Raw genomic sequence first — 22343 nt, forward strand, 5'->3', positions numbered from 1 at the left:
TCAACGTCTTGAAGCAGGTAAAGAACAATCATCATTCAACTATCGGACAAGAACGTTTGAATGGGGTCACCATGCTTAACATCAACTGTGACATTCCACAAAAGCAAGATTTTTCCTCAACAATTAGTGCATTTGCACAGAAAAAGGCTAGAAAAGCATTTGCTAAATAAAAAAAATTCAAATTATGTCTCACCCTTTTTTTGGTGCCTTATGTTGTTTTCATGTGTCGTCCTTTTTCATTTTTATTTTGACTAGGGGCCTCAAAGGCTGCGAGGGCCTGGGTACAGTTCTGCTGCCCTCTATTCAGACAACAAGGATAACAACGCTTTATTACTCCTGCCCCAATAACAAGGAGACTGGGGATTCAGCACTAGTCACAAGTGATCATTTGGGCAATCAATCCCACCGTGCTGAGTACCTAGGCAGGGTGGGTGTGCCCATGCAAACGAGATCAACTCCTGAAGTCCTTTTCCACAGCTCACCACTAGATGTCAGGAAATAGCTCATTCAGAATCTATGAAAGAAAGAAAGAAAGAAAGAAAGAAAGAAAGAAAGAAAGAAAGAAAGAAAGAAAGAAAGAAAGAAAGAAAGAAAGAAAGAAAGACCTAAGGAGCTCTTTTGAATCCTTGTTACTCTCTTTGTCCTAAAAATATCCTGTCTCTAAGAAGCATAAATACATAAAATGTCTATCATTAATCCCTGCGATTTCCAGCCTATTAAAAAATATCCAACAGAAAATGGCTGGAATAACACTCATAATGCTACTTTCCTTGTTAGGTTATAACTGCTGTGTGAGTGGGAGATGGTCCCACGATAGCCAGGAACCTTCCTAGCTTATCCACTCCCCCAGTGGAATTGGCTAGAGAAAGAACCTGAGTCCTCGCTCCCACACCCCTTATCCACAGGATGCCTGACCCCAAGGTTTCCCTTTCCACTCTCCTCTGTGGCAGGGACCTTGTAACCCCGACAACACTGGGCCCAGGATTCCTGAGGGGCTCGACCTGCAGTCTGCTCATGGGCACTTAGGACAGGGGTAAGGTGTCCCCACAACGGGGTGCTCTCTTCACACCAGACGCTTCCCGGACACCCACTGATTATTACATACGTGCAAAGCAAAAACAATTTATTAAACAGCAACGAATAAATAAATAAAGGAAAATGGGGAAGGTTAAAGGAACAAGTCACCCCACCCTGTGGGCTGAGGGACACCATAAACACCCGTCTCTGGAGTGTAAGGGCAGTTCACAGTCTGTTCCTCACCATGCGCCAGGCCTCCTGCCTGGGCCCTGGCTGTGCTGCAGGGATGCTGCGGGTCGGACCCTTGCTCTGCAGGTTCCCACAAGTCCTCGGGCTCTAAGGTGGTAGGACCCTTCTTCCCAGCATCAGGCCCCATCGGGGTTATGATCCCCGCCTTGTCTGGGGGCGTCTCCCTGCGCTGGGCCCTCTGCGCAGGGCCCCGCCCCCGCCCCCGGCACTGTCCCCAGCTGCTCACCTCACCCGGCTCCGGACGGCTCCGGCCCCGGCCCCGGCTCCACTCTGCCTCAGCCTGGGTGCGGCTCTGCCTCCAGCTCAGCTCTGCTCTCTGGGCTGCTGCTCTGGCCCGTCAGGCTGCTGAGGCTCTGCTCAGCTCGGCTCTGGCTGCTGCTCTCGCCTTAGCTCGGCCTCCCGCTCAGGCAGCTCCCGCTCACACGGAGGACGGGACCCCGGGCTCCTGACGCCTACATTGGCCTCCCCGCCCTGTCAATCAGGCTGACCTGCAGCATTGGCCTTTCCCCATTCGCCTTAGACACTCTCAGTCTCAGGATCCTGATTTCTCATTGGCCCTTCTCCTTTCTTTTGGTCCTGAGAGAGGGCCATGAAAAAACCCCACTAAGTTTTAGTAAGCGGCCAACAGTCCCCTGAGATCTGCTGACAAACAAGTTCAGTCCAGCATCACATGGTCGTGCTTTGGCTTGGAAACCTCAGCGAGTCACCAACACTTGCTGATGAATAAACAAAAATGGGTTTTTTTAATCAAATCAAAACACAAACCCCCACCTCCTCCCCAGGTGTAAATCTGCTCTGTTCCATGGGCCTCACTGCAGCTACACTAAGTTAGACCGGACAGGGATCTGCACCTAGAATTACTCCTCCACATGAGAAGATAGCAACTGCCAGGCTGGAAGAGACGAGTGGCCCATCTAAGGCAGTATCCTGTCTCAGTGACTGTCACTCACCAGCTGCTTCAGGACAGAGCGGAAGAACAGTGAATTAGTCCTTTTTGGAGAAAACTTGGGGAGTTTCTTCATAAACCTTCTCAAGACTGATTCCACTCTGGCACTTCGAGTGCAGAAGGTGGGGACCCTCAAGGATTCTAAAAATTCATACTGGCCACTCCAGGCTTGTATTCAAATTCCAAGGTTGCAGTTTATCGCTGACCTTGGGTGGGTAGATGCTGCCACCTCCCAAGTGCAAAAACCCTTTCGAGAGGCCAGGAAGGCACACTTGGGAATTCCTTCCTCTGGGGTACCCTCAAGCCATTTCACACACACACACACACACACCCAGGGGGAAGAGCTGAGAAAGAAAACAAAGGAAATCAGCTGTTGCCACCAGCTAATTAAACAACATGTGCACCAACCTGTGAAGACACAAACTGCAATCCTGGTCTTAAAAGAAGTGAACTTTATTAAAAAAAAAAAGAAAAATCTAAAAACTCATGCTACTGCTAGATTTAAAAAGAGCAAATACTAAAATTAAGAAGCAAGAATAGCTTTCTTGAAGTCCCGCTTAAAGGTTACAAGCAAAACAAAAGCACCTGGGGTTACCAAAGAGGAGTCCACAAGGCATAAAGAAATAAAAGAGATAAACTTCATCGCGTCTCCCTAGACATTTCCTGATCTACTTCCATTCCTGGGGTTCCAAATGAGTAGTTTCTAGGTATGATCTGAGGATTTTTCATACCTGGCCCAAGCTCTTACAGCATAGTTCCAGCCCAGCTCTCCGGGAGAACAACACAGACAGACAAAGGGGAAGTTTTTTTCCAAACTTTAAAAACTTCTAGCCTTCCCATTGGCTCTTTTGGTCAGGTGCCCACTCCCTTCCTTCTACCGATAGACTTTCTACCCATTTACAGGTAAAGCAAGTGGAGAACAGCTACTAAGAGGGATTTTATAGTTAACGGGCTGGCTGGGTGTCCATAAAAGGGAGCTCCCCCCACCGCCATTCATTTATCACAACCCTAAAATAAAATTGGGGGTGAGATTATTCAGAGCTCCCTAAGGAATTTGAATGTCCAAATTCCAACTAAAATCAACAGTGTCTAAAATCAGTGTCTAAAATGCGTGTCTTGCTCTGAAAATCCAGACCTTGAATTCTAAACCATGAAGAAATCAACACCTGCAACTCGATAAGAGAAAACAATGGAAAAACCCCCAAACTCTTTCCACTGTTCGGAATCACTGAGTGTCTGTGCAAGATTCACTCCTAAATTAAAAGGATCACTGGCACCTCATCTGAACAGTTATGGAGAGAGCGACTTGAATAGGATTTTCTAGTTCACAGAGGAGAATAAGTTAAAGTGGTTAGAAGACCCCTGACTCATGAGTATTTTTAGACAGTTTTTTATGCCCCCAGAGGACTTGAGACGCCCTTTGTTCCTGAAGGCCTAATTAGTTAAAAAGAAAACTTTGCATAACTCCTTCAACTGATGTAATTTTTTCCCTCCGTGTTTTTGAGGATTATTTTCTTCCTAACTCCACATGGGGTGAGGGGCACATTATACCCTGCAGCTCCCTTTCTTCTGAAAACTTTATGGGCCAGCTACATTGCTGGGATCATTCTACTGACTTCACTGATGCTGCCCTGGGCTATTCAGAAGACCTGAATGGGAACTGTCCAAAGCAATTCAGGAGCAGTGGTGAGCAGGGGGTGAGTAATCACTGTGACTGGTTTTATTGCTGACTCTGCCACTTGCTCCCTGGGTAACCTTCACCTCAATGTGCTTGTTCACCTCCACATCAACCAGCTCTCATAGCACACAACAGAACCACTAACCCAGGAACCTATCCTTGCAACAAAGCCCGTTGCCAACTGTGTCCACATACCTATTCAGGGGACACCATCATAGGGCCTAATCACATCAGCCACACTATCACAGGCTTGTTCACCTGCACATCCACCAATGTGATATATGCCATCCTGTGCCAGCAATGCCCCTCTGCCATGTACATTGGTCAAACTGGACAGTCTCTACGTAAAAGAATAAATGGACACAAATCAGATGTCAAGAATTATAACATTCATAAACCAGTCGGAGAACACTTCAATCTCTCTGGTCACTCAATTACAGACCTAAAAGTCGCAATATTACAACAAAAAGACTTCAAAAACAGACTCCAACGAGACACTGCTGAATTGGAATTAATTTGCAGACTGGATACAATTAACTTAGGCTTGAATAGAGACTGGGAGTGGATGGGTCATTACACAAAGTAAAACTATTTCCCCATGTTTATTTCCCCACACACACACACAAACACTGTTCCTCAGACGTTCCTGTTAACTGCTGGAAATGGCCCACCTTGATTATCACTACAAAAGGTTTCCCCCGCCCCCTCCCTCCGCTCTCCTGCTGGTAATAGCTCATCTTAAGTGATCACTCTCCTTACAGTGTGTATGTAACACCCATTTTTTCATGGTCTGTGTGTATATAAATCTCCTCACTGTATTATCCACTGAATGCATCTGATGAAGCGAGCTGTAGCTCAAGAAAGCTTATGCTCAAATAAATTGGTTAGTCTCTAAGGTGCCACAAGTACTCCTTTTCTCATTGCATTACTGTGACCCATTAGAGAGAAGTGATTTGAAGCAGAGAAAAAGTAGCGCACACAGGGCACTTGGAGACTTCATTGCCGTGGGTGCTAAGACTTAAAACAGGGTTTTTAAGCTTCAATTCCATCTTGATATTTACAAGGCTACCGCACTCTTGGAAAATGGACAGACTTGTAATTCCTTTGGAGAAGTATTATCCTCAGGTATAAAGAAGCCGCAGTTACAGTGGATCACTGCATGAGCCAGTTTTTTATTGTTGACGCTTAGATCAAAGGATGCAAACATTTTGTAACCAGACATGTTACTAACCTTGTCTAGTAACAAGGGAACAGCTTCGAGCTCCACCTGTTATAGGAGGAGTCAGATGTCTTGGGTTGTCTTTCTGTTTCTATTGTTGTTGGGGTTTGACGCCTCTGCACTGAGTCACACAGTCACTTTAAACAAAATGGAGGCCAAGGTCTCTCGTGTCATTCCCTTAATCAGGCCATGATTTAAGGCCACACAAATTGGGGCTATTTCATTTTCATTCAAATGTAGTTTCGAATTTAGGATTTCTTAAAAACTATGTGGGGTAGAGCGGCCCAGTCCAGTGGACCTTGAAATCAAAGCAAGACACTGCTGCCCTCTTCCCTGGATACGGAACCCCCCCTTGGGGATATCATTTACACTTTGAACAACATTCTGGATCAGGTAGGAATGTTTTCTGCAACATGCCCCATGGCTGATCAGACTTTATGTCAGATCTCATCCCACAGCCATCTCCTCCTTCACCAAGAATGTGTCATTTTCCTCTCTCCTGGGTTTCCTGCTGGGCTGTTGGGCTCACTCACTTTCCTGCTGGGCTCAGTCAGCTGCATTGTCTGAAGTCAAGACTGAACTCAAAACCTTTCTAGAAAAGAGCACTGCTTCCTTTCACTCTGAGCCATCCCTCCCCTTGGCCCATGAGCAAATCTGCTCTAGGCAGCCCTTTGAGACAGCATTGGTGACCCAAGTGGAGGTCCAATCTTTTACTCACCATGGAGTAAGATTCACCCTGGCAGACGACCATCACAAAGGCCCATGCGCCACTGACGTCCCTGCTAAGACCGAGTTTGAAAGTTTAAAATGGGACTAACATTGTTCATAGGCTTCGTACTATTCCCCTGCCAAAGAGTGAAGTTCAGACTTCAAGTCCTGACAGGAAACATACTGGAGGGAATGGAATGATTCAAAGGGGATTGGATCTGACCTGCTGGGAATGGAGGTGGTCAGAATGGAGAAAAATGGATCCCTGCTTCCTAGAACGTTTAGAATGAACTGCCCCATGCCCCCAATCACGACCAGCATGAATTGAAAGGACCAAACTGGATTCCTTTCTTGACACCCACCTGTGCTACTGATGCTGCTCAGAATCACCTTGACATTCATTCTCATTGCAGCACAAATAAAGTCATTGGAATGACACGAGAAATGTAGTTGGCCGAAACAATTTTAAGATGAAAGACAACTGAAGAGTGCAATGTGCATGTCACGCCCTCTGAGGCTGAGATTAGTCCACTAATCACCAACGCTGAGGAAAACAGCTGCATCCAAAGAAGGACTTACGAAGGCAATCAAATTTGTTTGGTAACTAATTAGGACCGCCTCACAAACAGCATCGCAGATCCTCCAGGCAGTCCTCAGAACTGTATAAAAGTGTTCACAACTCAGACCTCTTCTAAACACTTCTTTGGATTTCATCTCCTCGGTGAACTGGGTAAGTCCAATTCAACTCAATCTCTTTCTAACCCTGAAGATATCAGTCTAGAGCGTCCTTTTATTTTAGGTCGAATGTTGCATGTAGTCACTGTGATTTTTGTCAGGGATCAGGGTGTTCTTCCCTCTTGTGCAATTATTTAGTTGCAAGTCCTGGTGGATTCAGGATCTGAAGCTAAAGGAGGGACTTTAAGATCAAGATATGCAATTGGGAAACATATTTCCTATTAACTGGGCAAGAATTAGGGCATTTAAATCTTTTCAGTAACTTATGAAAGTCAGTTGGCCCTTTTTCACTTAGCTGGATTAGGAAGAAATTTTCTCAGATTAGTCCAGAAAGGGCCAATTCAGTGGTTTGCTACTTTCCTCTGAAGCAGCTCTTACTCCTCACTATTAGAGACACGAGAATCGATGAAGCTGACAAGTGGTGTGACCCATTCGAGCAATTCCTATGTTCTCCTGAGCAGAAATACCCATTGCAGGTGCTTCTCCTCAGATGGTGTAATAGCATGGCGCTCCATGAAAGTCAGTCGACCTGAAATGACTTTACTCCAGTTCAGGAGTTTGTTGTTAGTGATTTGTTCGGAGAAAAGCAAAGTTTCTGTTTATTCATCAGCAAGCTTTGGTGACTCCCAAGGTTTCGAAAACCAAACAGTCACACTGTAACACCGAGCTCAACTGGTTTGCATGCAGAGGTTAAATCCTCAAACGAAAAGAAGTGATTACCTTGATCCCAGCCATGTTATCTTTGATACATGTCTAAAATGGACCCAAAATCCCAGGTGTCCAGTATAGAAATAGTTGCATTTATTCTAGCCAGTGTTTTACAGAGAAAATCATTCAGAGGGTCTCAAAGGGGCCAGTTGGGAGGGAAGTTTAGTGCGAGTGGACAAGAGGCGTAGAAAGAGAAAATAGGAACAAATACATGACCACATACAAAGAGATTAAATCCACTTCTCCTCTCTCTCTCGGGACCCATGCTGACCTCACGACAATTCTGACCGAGCTTTGAAGCCTTTCTTCCACCGGCACTTGTACCTTCTCTTTACTCTAACCCCGGTTGTGTGTTTCAGGTTTATCTCCATCCCAGAAAGATGACCTTCTCCAGCCTCTGCTATCCAGAAGGCGGGGTGGCCCGACCCAGTCCAGTCACTGGCAGCTGCAACGAGCCATGCATTAGGCAGTGCCCTGACTCCGAAGTGGTGATCAGACCCTCCCCAGTTGTCGTGACCCTCCCCGGACCAATTCTCAGCAATTTCCCTCAGCAGAGTGAAGTGGCAGCCGTAGGCGCACCTGTGGTCGGAGCTGGTTTGGGAGGCTCATTCGGTTTGGGGGGATTGTATGGCTACGGAGGCCGTTATGGAGGGTTGTATGGTTTAGGGAGATATGGTGCCTATGGAGGCCTTTACGGTTACGGGGGATTATTGGGCAATGGGGGATACTGCGGTTACCCGGGCCTTTATGGTTACGGGGGATTATTGGGCCATGGGGGATACTGCGGTTACCCGGGCCTTTATGGTTATGGGGGATTGTGGGGATACGGGGGATATGGCCGTAGGTATCTTGGTGGATATTGTGGGCCATGTTAAACCCAGCAGGAACCTCCGCAGAAGAAGGAAGAACCAGGAAATGAACAGCAAGATACAGATTCACCCCTGATCTTTTGGGCATGGCTTTCCAAAGTACTGAGCAAACATGGCTCCACTTGAAGTCAGTGGGAGCTGTGTGTGCTCAGCACCTTGGTCTGATAGCCATGCTGCGTTTCTAATGTTATGCTTTAGGACTCTTTCTGCCAAGGCTTTCCCAGCCATGTGCTGATTCTTTTATTCACATGAGGACTCATTCTGAATTACACGCAGGCTGTTTACACTGACCCCGCAGTGTGAAGGAAATAGGAGCCTTAAGATAGGCATCATTTATGGTTATTATCACTTTAAGTCCACATGTTCTATCCTTCTTATCCATATGTACCTTTAATGCCTCACTTTGACCTTTCTACGGCCCATGTATAATGGAGAAGCTGCGTAGTCCTCTGCTTCTATTTTGCTTTGGCTCATTTTTCACCCAATAGCGTAAAACAAGGCACTTAAAATTGTTACAGTGGGGACTTGTTTGTCAACCTCTGCAGCTGAAAGAAAGCAAACACAACATCTTGTCTGAAATACATCCCACTGAGGCAGGTGATCGGACGCAGCCCTTCTTGAAATACTGGAAATACATTCTTTCTGCTCTGTAGTATTTCTCCCTGTAACTGTGTACTGCCAATTTCTTTTGCATTAAAATCTCTACTGCATCATAATATCAGTCTTCTGGTTCTCCTTGTTTCTCCCTCCTTCCTAAAAAATCATGTTGGATGAAATTCCTCCCTTTGGAGACGGCAGCACTGGGCACTTCTCCAGTTGCAATTTTCAAAGCCCTGAGGTGACAGGAGAATCCAGCCCTGGGAGTGGTTGATAGCATTCTGCAGGCCCTGAGTACCAGGGTGGAGTTCCTCCTTGCATTACCTGTTTTAGCAAAGCGTCTTTTCCTGCAAAGACTTAGACAGATTTTCACTTTAAGAATGTAAGTTTTTCCTTTGATTTCAAGAAGACCAATCACATGGTTCGTGGTAAGAGTCTCTGTGAGTCTTTGCAGACAGTGACCCAGGTTTTCGTAAGGAAAGGAAAAGTGGCCACCAGATCAGTTAGTTAACGCAATGTTAACGGTAGACCAGGGGCGACGGATTCTTCCTAAGAGTGTGGGTGTGGCACGAGGCCCTGCTCCTTCCGGGGGCCCATTCCAATCCCTCTTCTGTCCCCGAGGTACTGTCTCCCTGGCCAAACTGAAGCTGGAGCCAGGCTGGGGAGCCTGGGCTCCTCCGTCTGCCAGGGCTGAGGGGCCTCAGAGCAGCCCCCGGTCCGTGTCCACAGCTCCTGGGTCCCACACACATGGCAGGTGGAGGGTCCGCGCATAGACACATATTCAATAATTAGAATATGAAAGAAGTGAATAAATATGCTGAATTCTTCTGGGAACAACTTTTTTGTGTGTGGGTACGTCTGTCCCGCGGTCTGTCAGCAGCGAGGAGGAATCTTGTGCTGAAGCCCAAGTGGGAAGGACCAAAGCTACAGAAACTGCTGAGGAAATGGGAGAGTGTCTCTTTAATTCCTCTCCAGTCGTGCAGGGCAGTTTGCTACCAGGGGTGGGGAGGGTAGAACCAGCTCCTGTCCCATGGCTGTGCCCTCAGGGGATGGGAATGTTTTGCCAGACAGAAGGAAGTTTCTCCAGGTTGCTGGCTGCCAGGATGTTGCAGTTAAGCAAGGAGCAGAACTCACTCTAAAATGCACAGAAAAAGGTGTCCTAGAGCAGGGGTTCTCAAACTGGGGGTCCAGACCCCTCAGGGAGTCGCAAGGTTATTACATGGTGGGGTCGCGAGCTGTCAGCCTCCACCCCAAACCCCGCTTTGCCTCCAGCATTTATAACAGTGTTAATATATAAAAAGGGTTTTTAATTTATAAGGGGGTGGGGGTCGCACTCAGAGGCTTGCTATTTGAAAGGGGTCACCAGTAAAAAAAGTTTCAGAGCCCCTGTCCTACAGGGAAGCCCAGAGAAAAGTGGTGAGTCTCGGGGACCGCTGCGGTGGGTGTGGATTGCATGGGCTCTGTAACTGGAGGCAAACCCAGTTCAGAGAGGGAGGAGGGTGCAATGCTTCCCAGTAAAGGGTCTCTTCTGGCTGTTAGCTGTGAGCCCACAGCTGAACAGGGGGCAGATTCCTCTCGAGGGAGCACAGGGGTGTGTGCCCCGGAGGGTGGCAGGGGGGCAGAGGAAGAAGTAAAGATGGGATGTGGGGAGGGGTGTCTACAACAATGTCTCCTCACTAATTACAGAGGAAGGCTTGCCCAGGAGAAATTTGCTGGATCTGCATCTGTAATCCCAGGGACCCCACCTGTGGCTCAGGTTTTTAGGGGGAACTGTGTAATTGACCTCCCTGTGGGAGCAGCCAGACAACTGGCCTCTGGGGAATGGAGAGAGGTGACCGAGGGTCCCCCAAGCCAGGTCCCATTATTGCAAAATGTTTTTCCTGTTGTACTTGTGAAAACTGTCCCTTTATGGTGGGGATTAGGGGTTCTTCCAAGCCTTCCCCTGTCAGTGAATATGCTAATGAACCCTCTGAGGAAGGGGAGGAGACAGCCATTTCCCGGGCAGGTAAACCCCTCCCCACAGCTAAGCATCAAACACTGAGTGATGGGGTCGGGCAACTCAAAGGAATCCCAGGAGGGGGGGTGGAATCGAGGAAATGCAACACCCCAGGAGGTGGGCCAGTGACATACAAGGTCCCCATACGCCCTTTCCTTGCCAAACCCCCAATGATGTACCTTTACTGAGGGGATGAGGAATACAGTAAATGCTGAACAAACGGATCTGTTTCGACAGAAGGCGTGGTATGATAATCATACTTGGAAGCACCTCCGTGTTACCAATTTGCTGGTAATGTTATGTCTCTTACTACACGCACTGTGGGTTAAGATAAAGAATTTGATCCTGGTGGTAAATACTTTAAAAATATGTGACATGCATGATTTTTGGAAGACTCTTTGGTACAGATTAGGAGTGGTTACAAGGAAGTCCTATAAGAACACTGCTTCTCAGCTAGTACCTGTAAACAGGCTTAGAGCTTGGCATAACAGAGAAAGCATAACCAATCTAGATTGGTGTGTGGAAGGGGAAACTGAGGCACATCGCCTCATGGCATTGGTGGCTAAATACCTACACTTTAAAGGATATTGATATCTGCATGATGTTAACAATGTTTTAACAGGATGTTTTCAATGGCGAAAATACACCAAAATCTTTTCAGACATCCTGGGAACAGAAACCCAGAACTCTGCAAAAGCACCTATGGATAACACTGGAGGTAGTGTAAGCAAAGCCAAAAATGGATTTTAGGCACACTGCCTCCGCATTGGTCACTGACCAAACCTCTGGCAGTAGTCGAAGGGGAGAGGTGTGACGTTACACCCCCATATTCTTCATAGAAATATGGTTATGATATGAATATGGCATAACTCAGATATAATTTATGTAAGATATCATTGAAAAGGTTTTTGTTTATTTACTGAGGTAATCTGCTTTAATCTGTTTTCTATCCCTTATAAGCATTTAAAATTTACCTTTTGTAGTTAATAAACGTATTTCTTGTTTATAACATAGCCCAATTTGAACAATTCATATCTGGGGGTGGGGGGGAGAGGGTAAGAAGCTATGCACAATTCTCTCTACATTGAGGGAGAGGATGAATTTTTATGAGCTTTCGCTGTGCAGAACCTTCTATACAGTTCAAGACAATATTATTTGGGGTTCATCTCCCAAAAGGCGTGTGTATGAGCGTGCTGGGTGAGTCCTCTCACATAGAGCTGACTTCGGTTTGTGTCCGCAGCTGGGTGTGGCCCTCCTTGTGTGTGTGTGCTGCAAGAGGCCGCAGAGCCTAGTCAACAAAACAGGGCAAGGGACCCCAGGCTGGTGGAGCAGGAGAGACTCAGTGAAACCCCAGTACATCGGGTGGCATCCTGTAGAAGGGGCAGGAGCGGCGCGGTCCAATCGGTCACAGAATGGAAGAGCAATTAAATCAGAAGACAAACAGTATGTGGTAGTAGATATTTGAATTTGAAGTAAAGTGGAGTCAAAAATTGTCAAAAAAAAAAAAGAAAAAAAAGAAAAGAAAAAGAAAAAGGGATAGAAAACAGAGTAGCAAGCCTACATTTCCATGGTTTCATGAAGGGCTGTATCCTATCCCCAGCGCCAAAGTGGTGTATTTCTCACACAGTTCTCTTACTTTTTTAGGGCAGTTGTAGAGTCTGACAACCAAGTCTGTCTGCCCCCATTTTTAATGACTTGTTCCACCCTGGCTCTGCCTGCTGCTCTCTCCTTAGCTTGGTCTCCCGCTCAGGGAGCTCCAGCTCACACAGATCCAGATCCAGGATGTTGTTCAAAGTGTAAATGATATCCCCAAGGGTGGGTTCCATATCCAGGGAAGAGGGCAGAAGTGTCTTGCTTTGATTTCAAGGTCCTCAACCTCTTTGAAAGTGATGCAACCGAGCTGATTTACCCCAAGAGAGCACCTTCACTTTCCAATAACAAAATCCCTCCAAAAGCAAATGAGCCCCCGAAACCGGTTCTGACCACAGGGGCTCCTATGGTCCCACTTGGCCCTGCTGAGAGATATTGCAGTGAATTGGTCCTGGGAGGGTCACAAGAACCGGTGAGGGTCTGATCACCACTTCGGAGTCAGGGCACTGCCTAACCCACGGCTCGTTGCAGCTGATAGCCACTGGACTGGGCCGCTCTACCCCACACGGTATTTAAGAAATCCCAAATTCGAAACTACATTTGAATGAAAATGAAATAGCCCAAATTGTGTGGCCTTAAATCATGGCCTGATTAAGGGAATGACACGAGAGACCTTGGCCTCCATTTTGTTTAAAGTGACTGTGTGACTCAGTGCAGAGGCGTCAAACCCCAAGAACAGTAGAAACAGAGAGACAACGCAAGACTTCTGACTCCTCCTACAACAGGTGGAGCTCTAAGCTGTTCCCTTTTACACTGTGTTACAAGACAAGGTTAGTAACATGTCTGGTTACAAAACGTTTCCATCCTTTGATCTAAGCATCAACAATAAAAAAGGTTTCAGAGTAGCAGCCGTCTTACTCTGTATTCTCAAAAAGAAAAGGAGGACTTGTGGCACCTGAGAGACTAACCAATTTATTTGAGCATAAGCTTTCGTGAGCTACAGCTCACTTCATCGGATGCATTCAGTGGAAAATACAGTGGGGAGATTTACATACACAGAGAACATGAAACAATGGGTGTTACCATACACACTGTAAGGAGAGTGATCATTTAAGATGAGCTAATACCAGCAGGAGGGGCGGGGGGAGAAAACCTTTTGTAGTGATAATCAAGGTGGGCCATTTCCAGCACTTGACAAGAATGTCTGAGGAACGGTGGGGTGGGGGTGGGGGAAACAGTTTTACTTTGTGTTGTGACCCATCCACTCCCACTCTCTATTCAAGCCAATTAATTGTATCCAGTTTGCAAATTAATTCCAATTCAGCAGTCTCTCGTTGGAGTCTGTTTTTGAAGGTTTTTTTGTTGAAGAATTGTCACTTTTAGGTCTCTAATCGAGTGACCAGAGAGATTGAAGTGTTCTCAGACTGGTTTTTGAATGTTATAATTCTTGATGTCTGATTTGTGTCCATTTATTCTTTTACGTAGAGACTGTCCGGTTTGACCAATGTACATGGCAGAGTGGCATTGCTGGCACATGATGGCATATATCACATTGGTAGATGTGCAGGTGAACGAGCCTCTGATAGTGTGGCTGATGTGATTAGGCCCTATGATGGTGTCCCCTGAATAGATATGTGGACACAGTTGGCAACGGACTTTGTTGTAAGGACAGGGTCCTGGGTTAGTAGTTCTGTTGTGTGGTGTGTGGTTGCTGGTGAGTATTTGCTTCAGGTTGGGGGGCTGTCTGTAAGCAAGGACTGGCCTGTCTCCCAAGATCTGTGAGAGTGATCCTTCAGGATAGGTTGAAGGACGTCAGGTCGTCCTTCAGGATAGGTTGTAGATCCTTGATGACGCGTTGGAGACGTTTTAGTCGGGGGCTGAAGGTGATGGCTAGTGGCGTTCTGTTATTTTCTTTGTTGGGCCTGTCCTGTAGCAGGTGACTTCTGGGTACTCTTCTGGCTCTGTCAATCTGTTTCTTCACTTCAGCAGGTGGGTATTGTACTTGTAAGAATGCTTGATAGAGATCTTGGAGGCGTTTGTCTCTGTCTGAGGGGTTGGAGCAAATGCGGTTGTATCGTAGAGCTTGGCTGTAGACAATGGATCATGTGGTGTGGTCTGGGTGAAAGCTGGAGGCATGTAGGTAAGCATAGCAGTCAGTAGGTTTCCGGTATAGGGTGGTGTTTATGTGAACATCGCTTATTAGCATCATAGTGTCCAGGAAGTGGCTCTCTTGTGTGGACTGGTCCAGGCTGAGGTTGATGGTGGGACGGAAATTGTTGAAATCATGGTGGAATTCCTCAAGGGCTTCTTTTCCATGGGTCCAGATGATGAAGATGTCATCAATGTAGTGCAAGTAGAGTAGGGGCATTAGGAGATGAGAGCTGAGGAGGCGTTGTTCTAAATCAGCCATAAAAATGTTGGCATACTGTGGGGCCATGCGGGTACCCATGGCAGTGCCGCTGATTTGAAGGTATACATTGTCCCCAGATCTGAAATAGTTATGGGTGAGGACAAAGTCACAAAATTTAGCCACCAGGTTTGCCGTGACATTATCGGGGATAGTGTTCCTGACGGCTTGTAGTCCATCTTTGTGTGGAATGTTGGTGTTGAGGGATTCTACATCCATAGTGGCCAGGATGGTGTTTTCAGGAAGATCACCGATGGATAAAAAACTGGCTCATGCTGTGATTCACTGTAACTGCGGCTTCTTTATACCTGAGGATAATACTTCTCCACAGGAATTGCAAGTCTGTCCATGTTCCAAGAGTGCGGAATTGAAGCTTAAAAACCTTGTTTTAAGTCATAGCACCCACGGCAATGAAGTCACCAAGTGCACTGTGTGCGCTACTTTTTCTCTCCTTCAAATCACATCTCTCTAATGGGTCACAGTAATGCAACAGTAATTAATTATTCCAGGTTTGTGAAATGAGGTACAGAGTAGTGTATCTCTTCAACATTGCCTTGTTTATACATGAAGATAATAAAGGTCCAAAGGAATTACAAGTGTGTACATTTCAAGCTTGTTCATGTGCAGTGTAGGAATAAAAATCTCAATATACAATTAAGCTGGCACAAATTTTGATACAAAAGAATTTATTCTGCTCCAGAGTTAATACCCACCACTCAGACAACAACTACAAATAAAGGAGTTAAGGTGCATTGCAAAACTCTCAGTGGTTGATCGTAGTTCACACTTAGCCCCGGTATTCACTCGGAGTTGAGGTCAAATTTAGCAGCGTTAAATTGATTTAACCCTGCACCCATCGACACGACGAAGCCCTTTTTTTTACTTAAAGGGCTCTTAAAATAGATTTCCTTACTCCACCCCCGACAAGGGGATTAGTGCTGAAATCGGCCTTGCCGGGTCGAATTTGGGGTACTGTGGACGCAATTAGATGGTATTGGCCTCCGGGAGCTATACCAAAGTGCTCCATTGTGACCGCTCTGGACAGCACTCTCAACTCAGATGCACTGGACAGGTAGACAGGAAAAGGCCCGCGAACTTTTGAATTTCAATTTCCTGTTTGGCCAGCATGGCAAGTTGCAGGTGAGTGCCGAGCTCATCAGCAGAGGTGACCATGATGGAGTCCGAGAATCGCAAAAGAGCTCCAGCATGGACCGAACGGGAGGCACGGGATCTGATCGCTGTATAGGGAGAGGAATCCGTGCTATCACAACTCCATTCCAGTTTTTGAAATGCTGTCAAAATTTTTTGTCAAAATCTCCCAGGGCATGAAGGACAGAGGCCATAACAGGGACCCAAAGCAGTGCCGCGTGAAACTTAAGGAGCTGAGGCAAGCCTACCAGAAAACCAGAGAGGCGAACGGCCGCGCCGGGTCAGAGCCCCAAACATGCCGCTTCTATGATGAGCTGCATGCCATTTTAGGGGGTTCAGCCACCACTACCCCAGCCGTGTTGTTTGACTCCTTCAATGGGGATGGAGGCAACACAGAAGCAGGTTTTGGGGACAGGGAAGATGATGAAGTTGTAGATAGCTCACAGCAAGCAAGCGGAGAAACCGGTGTTCCTGACAGCCAGAAACTGTTTCTCACCCTGGACCTGGAACCAGTACCCCCAAACCCACCCAAGGCTGCCTCCCGGACCCGCCAGGCGGAGAAGGAACCTCTGGTGAGTGTACCTTTTAAAATAGTATACATGGTTTAAAAGCAAGCATATTTAATGATTAATTTGCCCTGGCATTCGTGGCTCTCCTCCAGACGTACTCCCAAAACCTTTGCAAAAGGTTTCTGGGGAGGGCAGCCTTATTCCGTCCACCATGGTAGGACACTTTACCACTCCAGGCCAGTAGCGTGTACTCGGGAGTCATTGTAGAACAAAGCATTGCAGTGTATGTTTGCTGGCATTCAAACAACATCCGTTCTTTATCTCTCTGTGTTATCCTCAGGAGAGTGATATCATTCGTGGTCACCTGGTTGAAATAGGGTGCTTTTCTTAAGGGGACATTCAGAGGTGCCCATTCCTGCTGGGCTGTTTGCCTGTGGCTGAACACAAATGTTCCCCGCTGTTAGCTACGGGGAGGGGGGAGGAAAAATGTGACCTTGGAATGAAAGCACATATGCTATATATGTAATGTTAACAGCAAGGTTTACGGTGAAAGAGTATACCCACTCTTCTATAAAATGTGTCTTTTTAAATACCATTGTCCCCTTTTTTTTCTCCGCCAGCTCCATGTGTTTCAAGGATCACAGGATCTTCTCCTTCCCAGAGGCTAGTGAAGATCAGAATGTGAAAAAAATGCACTCACGATGAAATGTTCTCTGAGCTCATGCTGTCCTCCCACACTGACAGAGCACAGACGAATGCGTGGAGGCAGACAATGTCAGAGTGCAGGAAAGCACAAAATGACCAGGAGGAGAGGTGGCGGGCTGAAGAGAGTAAGTGGCAGGCTGAAGAGAGGGATGAAGCTGAAAGGCGGTGGCAGCATGATGAAAGGAGGCAGGATTCAATGCTGAGGCTGCTGGAGGATCAAACTAATATGCTCCAGCATATGGTTGAGCTGCAGAAAAGGCAGCTGGAGCACAGAGCGCTGCTACAGCCCCTGTGTAACCAAGCGTCCTCCTCTGCAAGTTCCATAGCCTCCTCACCCAGACGCCCAAGAATGCGGTGGGGTGGCCTCAGGCCACCCAGCCACTCCATCCCAGAGAATTGCCCAAGCAACAGAAGGCTGGCATTCAATAAGTTTTAAACTTTTAAACTTTTAAAGTGCTGTGTGGCCTTGTCCTTCCCTCCTCCACCACCCCTCCAGGGGCTTCTCTCCTCCACCACCCCTCCTGGGCTACCTTGGCAGTTATCCCCCTATTTGTGTGATGAATTAATAAAGAATGCATGAATGTGAAGCAACAATGACTTTATTGCCTCTGCAAGCAGTGATCAAAAGGAGGAGGGGAGGGTGGTAGGGTGGTTAGCTTACAGGGAAGTAGAGTGAACCAAGGGGTGGGGGGTTTCATCGAGGAGAAACAAACAGAACTTTCACACCGTAGCCTGGCCAGTCATGACACTGGTTTTCAAAGTTTCTCTGATGCACACTGCGCCCTCCTGTGCTCTTCTAACCGCCCTGGTGTCTGGCTGTGCGTTGCCTCAACCTCCCACCCCGCCATAAATGTCTCCCCCTTACTTTCACAGATATTGTGGAGCGCACAGCAAGCAGTAATAACAGTAGGAATATTGGTTTCGCTGAGGTCTAACCGAGTCAGTAAACTGCGCCAGCGTGCTTTTAAACATCCCAATGCACATTCTACCACCATTCTGCACTTGCTTGGCCTGTAGTTGAACAGCTCCTGACTACTGTCCAGGGTACCTGTGTATGGCTTCATGAGCCATGGCATTAAGGGGTAGGCTGGGTCCCCAAGGATAACTATAGGCATTTCAACATCTGAAATGGTTATTTTCTGGTCTGGGAATAAAGTCCCTTTCTGAAGCTTTTGAAACAGACCAGAGTTCCTGAAGATGCGAGCATCATGTACCTTTCCCGGCCATCCCACCTTGATGTTGGTGAAATGTCCCTTGTGATCCACCAGTGCTTGCAGCACCATTGAAAAGTACCCCTTGTCATTTATGTACTCGCCAGCTTGGTGCTCCAGTGCAAGATAGGGATATGGGTTCCGTCTATGGGAATCCCATTGCAGCAAAGCCATCCACTATGACCTGCACATTTCCCAAGGTCACTACCCTTCATATCAGCAGATCTTTGATTGCGTTGGCTACTTGCATCATAGCCGCCCCCACAGTAGATTTGCCCACTCCAAATTGATTCCTGACTGACCGGTAGCTGTCTGGTGTTGCAAGCTTCCACAGGGCTATTGCCACTCGCTTCTCAACTGTGAGGGCTGCTCTCATCTTGGTATTCATGTGCTTCAGGGCAGGGGAAAGCAAGTCACAAAGTTCCATGAAAGTGCCCTTACGCATGCGAAAGTTTCGCAGCCACTGGGAATCGTCCCAGACCTGCAACACTATGCGGTCCCACCAGTCTGTGCTTATTTCCTGGGCCCAGAATCAGCATTCCACCGCATGAACCTGCTCCATTAGCACCATGATACCCGTATTGCCAGGGCCCGTGCTTTGAGAGAAGTCTGTGTCCATGTCCTCATCACTCTTGTCACCGCACTGATGTCACCTACTCGTCTGGTTTCACTTTGCCAGGTTCTGGTGCTGCATATACTGCTGGATAATGCGAGTGGTGTTTAATGTGCTCCTAATTGCCAAAGTGATCTGAGATGGCTCCATGCTTGCCGTGGTATGGTGTCTGCACAGAAAAAAGGCGCGGAACGATTGTCTGCCTTTGCTCTGACGGAGGGAGCGGCGACTGACGACATGGCTTACAGGGTTGGCGAACAGGGAATTGAAATCAACAAAGGTGGTGGCTTTACATTAAGGAAAAACAAAAACAACTGTCATACAGAATGGCCCCCTCAAGGATTTAACTCAAACCCCTGGGTTTAGCAGGCCAATGCTCAACCCACTAAGCTATCCCTCCCTCTGGTATTTCAGGCAGGACTGGTTTCAGAGTAACAGCCGTGTTAGTCTGTATTCGCAAAAAGAAAAGGAGGACTTGTGGCACCTTAGAGACTAACCAATTTATTTGAGCATGACTGAATCTCCATTAAAGTTTTCAAGGTGCCCCTGACACACCTCACCAAAACGATTGTTGGCCATTGATTTCACGGAGGGAGGGAGGGAGAGGGGAGCAAATGAATACAAAACAAATCTGGTCTATTTCTTGTTTTGATCCACTCCATCTATTTTTTACATCTTTGGCTGGCAGCAGACGGTGCAGAAGGACTGCTAGTCATCCTCATCTCCTGCCTGCTCACCATAAGATGGTACAATAGGACTGCCTGCAGGACTAAAGAGAATGACCTGGTCAAGTCACCCCGAATTTAGTTCCTGCGCCCATGTCTGCCCAGGTGCTCCTGACCGACCTTACAGAGGCGGCCGGGAGCACCTCGGACACGATGAGGATGGTTTTCAGGCCTATAGCACCATCTACTGCCACAAGGCAATGGGTTGCTGCTGCTGTGTAGCAATGCAGTACTGCGTCTGCCAGCACCCAGGAGACACACGGTGGCGGTGAGCTGAGCGGGCTCCATGCTTGCCGTAGTATGGTGTCTGCACAGGTAACTCAAGAAAAAAGGCGCAAAATTATTGTCTCCCCTTGCTTTCAGGGAGGGAGGGAGGGAAGGGGGGCCTGACGATATGTACCCAGAACCACCCATGACAATGTTTTAGCCCCATCAGGCACTGGGATTTCTACCCAGAATTCAAATGGGCGGCGTAGACTGTGGGAACTGTGGGATAGCTACCCACAATGCAATGCTCCGGAAGTCGACGGTTGCCTTGGTACTGTGGACACACTCCGCCGACTACATGCACTTAGAGCACTTGTGTGGGGACACACACAATCGACTGTATAAAAACGCTTTGTACAAAACTGACTTCTATAAATTCGACCTAATTTCGTAGTGTAGACATACCCTTAGATGAGAAGAAAAGGGGTACTTGTGCAGGGTGGATTGTCTGAAGCTTCCTCCAAACTAAGCATTTCAAAGCACTTCACAAGCACTCACCAAGTTTTATATGCCAAAGAGATGAATAACTCAAAGCCAATAACTTCATTTCTCACACCATTGGAAAACGCACCTTACCCAACAAACAACGCTACAGACAATGAAAACTCTGCAACTGCAACAGGTGATATTTCAAAGCCAATACCTGAACATGACGACAGTAGTCAAGAAGGAGATGTGTCAAAAGTAACAGATGCAGCCGAAGATCCTGTGGATGATCAAGAAACTCAACAGCAACAGGAAGATGTAGATCTTACATAGCAAGAGCAATTTATGAGTACAGCTTTGACTGTAACTGACACTGGAATTATTGACAAGAGAAATGCTGCCCAAATGCAATCTTCTCTTCAAATTAGTTGTTTTGAAATTCCAAGTAACGTTCCACGAGATGCTGAGAATCATGCTTTCCCTACTCGTCTGCTCACAAAAACTCTTCCAAATGGTGAGACCTATACAAGAGACTGGTTATGCTGGAATACGGAAAAACAATCTCTGTACTGTGCACCCTGCTTCATTCACATGTCCACATTTAAATGCATTCTGATGTCATCTTTGTGGATGAAGCTACTTACAATGATCCACCAAACTAATCTGTAATTGAACCATGCCATGCTACACTTGATGTTGAGAGGGATATCACTGAAAGTCTTATCAATGATATTCAACAGATTTGTGAACAATGCGATGTGATCCTGACTGAGTCCAAATTAGTAGCACAGAATATTGGCATTTCATCTGAATCATAGAATCATAAAATATCAGGGTTGGAAGGGACCTCGGGAGGTCATCTAGTCCAACCCCCTGCTCAAAGCAGGACCAATCCCCAATTTTTGCCCCAGATCCCTAAATGGCCCCCTCAAGGATTGAACTCAGAACCTGGGTTTAGTAGGCCAATGCTCAAACCACTGAGCTATCCCTCCCCCACAATCTGAGTTCTCCACCAATCGCAACTTACCGACTGAATCCGATACCGAGCAGCACTATAGGGTCAATGTCTTCCTTGTCATCATTCACTCTCTTCAGTCAGGTCTTACATGTCGATGTGAGTCACTGCGTCTAATTTGTACCTTTTGGGGGTTTCTTTGGCAGTTCAACAAACTGAGAAATGAAGATCTACTTTCTGTAGCTGAACAATTTCAGCAACAGTACAACACAGAAATCTCAAAAGATCTCAGTGACGAGGTCATCGTCCTCAAACAAATATATTCCACAAACTTTCAATTGGATTGCAAGCCAAAGGAATTGCTTCAAGAAATATTCAAACTTGGACTCAATGGGGTGTTTCCTAATATCACAATTGCATTGTGTATTTTTATCAGTTTGCATCCATCAGTGGCTTCAGGTGAACACGCATTCAACGTCTTGAAGCAGGTGAAGAACAATCATCATTCAACTATCGGACAAGAACGTTTGAATGGGGTCACCATGCTTAACATCAACTGTGACATTCCACAAAAGCAAGATTTTTCCTCAACAATTAGTGCATTTGCACAGAAAAAGGCTAGAAAAGCATTTGCTAAATAAAAAAAATTCAAATTATGTCTCACCCTTTTTTTGGTGCCTTATGTTGTTTTCATGTGTCGTCCTTTTTCATTTTTATTTTGACTAGGGGCCTCAAAGGCTGCGAGGGCCTGGGTACAGTTCTGCTGCCCTCTATTCAGACAACAAGGATAACAACGCTTTATTACTCCTGCCCCAATAACAAGGAGACTGGGGATTCAGCACTAGTCACAAGTGATCATTTGGGCAATCAATCCCACCGTGCTGAGTACCTAGGCAGGGTGGGTGTGCCCATGCAAACGAGATCAACTCCTGAAGTCCTTTTCCACAGCTCACCACTAGATGTCAGGAAATAGCTCATTCAGAATCTATGAAAGAAAGAAAGAAAGAAAGAAAGAAAGAAAGAAAGAAAGAAAGAAAGAAAGAAAGAAAGAAAGAAAGACCTAA

The sequence above is a fragment of the Natator depressus genome, chromosome 1 (assembly GCF_965152275.1).
Source record: "Natator depressus isolate rNatDep1 chromosome 1, rNatDep2.hap1, whole genome shotgun sequence".
In the NCBI taxonomy this organism is placed as follows: domain Eukaryota; kingdom Metazoa; phylum Chordata; order Testudines; family Cheloniidae; genus Natator; species Natator depressus.